General features: G+C 32.7%; 1 long non-coding RNA gene across 1 annotated transcript; it reads left to right on the forward strand.

Moving 5' to 3' along the window:
- The first annotated feature begins 2,021 nt into the window (after window positions 1-2,021).
- On the forward strand, window positions 2,022-4,270 carry LOC148762207 (uncharacterized). Its single transcript, XR_016027150.1, has 3 exons — window positions 2,022-2,460; window positions 3,109-3,192; window positions 4,048-4,270. It is a non-coding gene; the product is annotated as an uncharacterized LOC148762207 (long non-coding RNA).
- Window positions 4,271-6,978: the final 2,708 nt, after the last annotated feature.

Genomic DNA, 6,978 nt, shown 5'->3' on the forward strand with positions numbered 1-6,978 from the left:
GCCACGTGTCATATACTTATTGGCCCAATTTTTTAACTTTTTGACTTTTTCTTCTTAATTTTCTACCACAAATATTCTGGTATTTATCCAATCCTACCACAATTAAAATCCCTTGGTCTTGACAAGTGCTGGGGCGAAACATTTACCGATTTTGTCACGACCCGATACTCCCCTCGAGCCCGTGACAACCGCCACGGTGTCCCGGTAGACACTCATTGCTCGGAATGTCAACCCGAAACCCTGCAAGGCTTTACTATCAGTTTCTCTATTCCCTTGTGAGCAACCATTGTCAAATATCATGTTCAAAAAGATTTTAAGCTGTTTCCAACTTAAAATAAATAAAATATTAATTTTCGTCTCACAGGAATATTTTGGTCATTTTTCTCAAAAACTTTGAAACTGGCTAAAATGTAACATACAAGTACAAAAGACATATTTCATAATCAAAATGAGTTTAAAAGTCTAAAATCTTCATTTAAAACGAAATTACGGTTATTTGAATATAATAAGAAAATAAAAGAAATATTAAGTAAAATATTCTATTTTCTTATAAAACAATATTTACAGAGTTATACGTGAATAATTTTTATAGCGTAAAAGCTAAATAAATTTATACATACTGAAATACAGTAAGCCAAAATATTTAATTTAATTTACAATAACAAGAGGACCCCCGAATAAACAAAAGTAAAGAGGACTATGAACCTACGGTTTGGAAAATGCAGATCCAACGGTAGTCCTCGATGAGATCAGCTATCTGCAGCCTATACTGAACCTGAAATGGGTGGAAAGGAGGGTGGTGAGATTATAAAATCCCAATGAGTAAACAGACATCATCATAAATATCTAGAGTTGAGTACATGGAGACAATAAAATAAATCATCGTAAATTGGGTCACAGCATAAGAATACATTTCATTTAAAATATGTAAAGAGGCTTATGAATCTCATAAAAACTAGGCTTGTGCCATAAATCCATTTTCAGGGATACCTTAGCCAAGGCTATTAAAATTCACATTTCACATAAATCATGTTTTTGTTTTGAAAACAAAGCCATTCCTTGGCGTTGGCTGAGTTCCCCCTCACGTGGTGGTTTGGCGTGAAGTGAACCCTAAGCTTTACCCCATGAGATACCCTACGTGCCTCTCCGTTCAAGGTAAGAATATAATGGGGTTTACTGTGCCCCTCTAAAAGGCTGGTGAAATACCCCATACTTTGATATGGTGATAAATAAAATTGATCGAATGCATATTGAGGTCAATTAAAATGTTTAGAAGTGATAAAAGACGAAAGGAGTAGTTTAGGATAAAATGTTTCGCAAGTGAGAAAATAATAATAAAATAATAATAATTTTATCAGAGGAGAATTTGTGATATAAAAGGCGATTTGGAAGTCAAGTGAGGCATAATAAGGTATTTTGGGTACCAAAGAGACAAGATAAAATTTTTAGAATAAAATAATATTTTATTAATAAAATATTATTAAAATATTAATATTTAGCAGGATGTCGAAGTTAATCAAGAAGAAAGATCATATGGTTGATCCAAGTGGGGGAGAAGATGACAAGCTCGACTCTATAAAAATATTTATCATGACATGCATGTGATGGATAGTATGTTTGCATGCTAGGAGAGTTTCGAAAAATTTACAAAAGTCGGTATTGTACCTAGAGGTACAATAAAGTTGATTTAAGCCTCGAACTAGATCAAATAGAGAATTTACAATGAAATTAAGAATTTTAAAGTCCCAGAATGGGTTAATATGGTGATTCGGAGTTCGAGGATCAATTTGGAGTCAAATTGGAATTTTCGCTATCTAGGGGCAAAATGGTCATTTGCCACCTGGGGACAAAATGAAAATTTTTAGAAAAGATTTTTGGCCCCATTTGACTTATTGGAGTAAGATTTGAGGTCTAGAAGTGAAAAATTTTAATTTCGGTATAATTTGGAGTAAAAGGGTAAAATGGTAATTTTACCATTCGAAATCGAAAATTTAATTTTTTGAAAGGATTTTGATCAAATTTAATTATTTGGAGTGTGAAATGAGTATGAGGAGTGAAAATTATGCATTATGGAAAATTTTCAATTTTTGGGGTAAAAATGTAATTTTTGAAAAGTTCAGGGGCAAAAGTGTAATTTTGAAAAATTTGCTCCACCAAAACTTTGGAAAAATCTGGAAATATCACTTAAGACTTGGATAAGTCAAAGGGAATGCATGGTGAAAGAAAATAGGACAAGTGGATGGCTAGAAAAAAGAAATGAATTAATAAAATATTTAAAATATGAATAAAATAATATTATTTCATTAAACAATAAAAATGCATAAAAAAAATCAGCCCACCCATTCTTCTTCTTCAACATTCGGCCAAGCAAGAAACAAGAGAGAGAAAGGAGAAAACAAAACCCTAGAGAGAGAAAATCAAAGAAAAAGTGTGAATTTTCAAGGAAATTAAGTGAAAAAGGTGAGATTTTTTCTATTAAGCTTGAGTTTTCTTATTCCCAAGCATTTCTCTTTATTTTCCATGATTAAATTACATGTTTTCATGATGAATTCAATTCTGAAAAAATGGGTTAGGAGAGAGAAAGTTGTTGGATTTATTTGATTTTAATTTATGTTAGTGTTTTTAGTTAGTTTAGCATATTTAGAAACAAAACAACAAGAAAAGAATTTATTTTCTCCCCCAACCATTAATGGCTGAATTTACCATGTAGTGAGTGAGGATGAGTTTGATTTTATTCTAGGAGAATTGGTTAAGGAATAATGAATTATGAGCCTAGAAAAATAATGAGAATTTTCGGAGCAAAAATACGAATTTTTACCCACTAGGGGTATTTTCGTAATTTACTATTGGGACTGATAATTTGCATCACACTGAGGGACATTAAGTTAATTTGGGTGCAATTGAGGTATAGAAACTGAAAAGAATTAAATTGGAGTTTAAACGAACCCGTTAGGAATTTAATCGGGTGATAAGACGAATTAGGCTAATACCGGATTTAGATAGTTACCAGTGCATTTTTGCATTCCATATCATGCATTGGTAGTCCAAATTAGTTTAATTTTGATTTAGTACCAACTTAGTGAATTCTCGATTTTGTACTGTGTCAAGGTGGTGAGTCCTCCAATAAAGGCAAGAAAATTACATCCGAGGACCAGTAGACAGAGTGCTTCGAAAGTCTGCATTCTAGACATTGTGAGTAAACTTATTATCGTCTTAATTATCTAGAGTAGTTTTATACAACTATGTGATTTTATGAAAAATGGGTTTAAATGGTAAATTGTTATGTTTTAAGGGAAATTGTGATTTTATAAATTTTCTGAAAAATCGAATATTGGTTTTGAAAATAGAGTAATTGGAGACTGCTAGTTTGTGTTGCAAATTTATGGTTCTGAATTGAATGGCTTATGACAATAAATGAGCATGAATGGCTAAACTGATTTTGGTGTTATAATTATGTATACTGTGTATTCAGCCTTGAGAGGCTAGGTTGTGATAAATTGCCATGACATGCTAGAATGAATTTTATTGATTGGTGGATTATATATTAATTATTTACTGCAGAGGGGGTTCCGTGGACCAGCCTATTAGAGGGGCACGGTAAACTCCATTATATTATTACCTCGAACGGAGAGGCGCGTAGGGTATCTCCTGGGGTATAGCTTAGGGTTCACTTCACGCCAAACCACCACGTGAAGGGGAACTCAGCCAACGCCAAGGAACGGCTGTATTTTTTTCAAACAAAAATATATTTTAAGTGTACACAAAATTTTAACAGCCTTGGCGGACTCGGTTAGATGCCCTGCGCAAGGTATCACCGAGTATGAGTTTTGGCACGAGCCAAAGTTTTAAGAAATTCATAAGCCAAGTTGATTTCTCGATTTTTATGGATTGATTTTATTTGGTTGAAATGAGTTGAATGGTAATGAAATTACAGTATGATGATTTATTTTAATTGTCTCCATTTACTCGACTTTAGATAGTTTAGATGGTATCTGTTTACTCACTGGGATTTTATAATCTCACCACCCTCATTTCCTCACATTTCAGGCTCAGGGAATTCCATAGTTAGCTGATTTTGACAAGGACTTTCATTTGGACTCGAATCGGTAAAAGCTGTAGGTTTCCAGCTTCCGATGCATTTTGGATAGATGTGGGCCCACGTGTCACTGTAAAAGAAATTTTATGCTTTGGTTATTTGTTTTATAGTATATATGTATATAATTATCTTTTACGCAATAAGAATTATGTATCGATAGTTTTATGAAAATTATTTTACAAGAAAATAGTTTATTTTATTGAATATTTTTATTATATTCAAATGGTCAAATTTTCACTTCAAATGAACGTTTTAGATACTTAATTTTTTTTTAAATCATTAAATATATATTTTCGGCTTACCTACTACATTTTTAGCAAGTTTCGAGGTTTTCGACAAAAATGACAAAAATGCCCCTATGAGCAAAAAAAAAATGTTATGTTATGATTTGGAAATGATTTGTAATCCTTCGTATTTTGATTATTTGATAACTATTGCTCACCGGGGAAGTGCGAAAGCTGATACGAGAGCCTTGCGAGGTTTCGATCGACGTTCGGGGTGAAGAATGTTTGTCGAGGCTTAGCGGCGGTTGTCACGGGCTCGATGGGGAGTTTCGGGTCGTGACAGCTGGTCTACAGAAACCCCCTACTGCAGTGATTAATTAATATATATAATCCACCATATAATAAAACTCAATAACATGATATGGCAATTTTGTAATTCACAGTCTTTCAAGGCAATCTAACAATTCGTATTTCAATACAATTGCCAACTAGCCAATCATGCCCGATTTATCATAAGCCAATCAATTTAAACAATCAAATTGACACAATTAACAGTCTCCGTGTACTCTATTTTTTAAAATCACTATTAATTTCAAAATAATTTATAATTTAATTTCATTGAAACACATTTATTCATAAAACATGAAAATTTACCTTTTTAAATTTCTTTTCCATAGAATTCATGAAATCATCTAAAAACCACCCTAGATAATTAAAATGACAGTAAGTTTACTCACAATGTCTAGAATGCAGACTTTAGACGCACTTTGTCTACTGGTCCTCGGATGCAATTTCCTTGCCTTTATCGGAAGACTCACCACCTTGACACAGTACAAAATCGAGAAATTCACTACATTGGTACTAAATTGAAATTAAACTAATTTAGACTATTAATCCATAATATGGAATGCAAAAATGCACTGGTAACTATCTAAACTCGGTATTGGCCTAATTCGTCTTATCACCCGATTAAATTACTAACGCGTCCAATTTAATCCCAAATTAATTTTTTTCAGTTTCTATACCTCAATTGCACCCAAATTGACTTAATTTCCCTCAGTGTGGTGCAAATTCTCAATCTCGACAGTAAATTACGAAAATACCCCTAGTGGGTAAAAATTCATATTTTTGCTCCGAAAATTCTCATTATTTTTCTAGGCTCATAATTCATCATTTCTTAACCAATTCTCCTAGAATAAAAAATCAAACTCATCCTCACTCATACATGGTAAATTCGGCCATTAATGGTTGTGGAAAAAAATAAATTCTTTTCTTATTGTTTTGTTTCTAAATATGCTAAACTAACTAAAAACACTAACATAACTTAAAATCAAATTAATCTAACAACTTTCTCTCTCCTAGCCCATTTTGATCAGCCAACAATTCATCATAAAAATATGTAATTTAAGCATGGAAAATAAGGAGAAATGCTTAAGGAAAATAGATTTCAAGCTTAAGTTGAAAAATCTTACCTTTTTCACTTGTTTTCCTTGATTTTCCACACTTTTTCTCCTGAAATTCCTCACCTAGGGTTTGTTCTTCCTCTCTTTCTCTCTCTTCCTTGCTTGGCCAAATATTTGGAGAGTAATGGGCTGATTTATGCTGATTTTTTAGTTAAATAATAAAATATCCTAAGCTTGACACATGGCATTTTCTTATTGGTCTATTTTTAAAATTTTAAAAATTTAAACATTTTATCTCCACCACATGATTAGTCAAGGGTTAAATATGAAGATAAAGGAAGACCATGTGCTGGAAAAATGTCTTGATGGTGGAAAATTACAATTTTGCCCCTGGGGTGGTAAAATTATCAGTTTACCCTTTTACTCTAAATTATACCGAAATTAAAATTTTTCACTTCTAAACCTCAAATCATACTCCAATAAGTCAAATTATACTCTAATAAGTCAAATGGGGTCAAAAAAGCCTTTTCTAAAATTTTCATTTTGTCCCCAAATGGCAAATGACCATTTTGCCCCTAGATAGTGAAAATTCTGATTCGACTCCAAATTGATCCTCAAACTCTGAATTACCATTTTGAGTCATCCTTGGACTGTGACAATCTTAATCTAACCTCAAAATTCCTATTTGATCTAGTTCGAGGATTAAATCAACTTTGTTGTACCTCTAGGTACAATACCAACTTTTGTAAATTTTTTTCGGGACTCTCCTAGCATACAATCATGCTATCATCACATGTACGTCATGAATAGTATTTTATAAGGTCGGGCTTTACAGATTTGCCCCCGAAACGAAAAAATTATGATTTTGCCCTTATACTCTGAATTATACCGGAATTAAAATTTTTCACTTCTAAACCTCAAATCATACTCCAATAAGTCAAATTATACTCCAATGAGTCAAATGGGGCCAAAAAAATTTTTTTAAAATTTTCATTTTGTCCCCAGGTGGCAAATGACCATTTTGCCTCTAGATAGCGAAAATTTCGGTTTGACTCCAAATTGATCCTCGAACTCCGAATCACCATATTAAACCATTCTGGGACTTTAAAATTCTTAATTTCATAGTAACTTCTCTATTTGATCTAGTTCGAGGCTTAAATCAACTTTGTTGTACCTCGAGGTACAATATCGACTTTTGTAAATTTTTCGGGACTCTCCTAGCATGCAAACATGCTATCCATCACATGTATGTCAT

The sequence above is a fragment of the Theobroma cacao genome, chromosome 6, assembly GCF_053813885.1.
Source record: "Theobroma cacao isolate CCN51 chromosome 6, ASM5381388v1, whole genome shotgun sequence".
Lineage (NCBI taxonomy): Eukaryota > Viridiplantae > Streptophyta > Magnoliopsida > Malvales > Malvaceae > Theobroma > Theobroma cacao.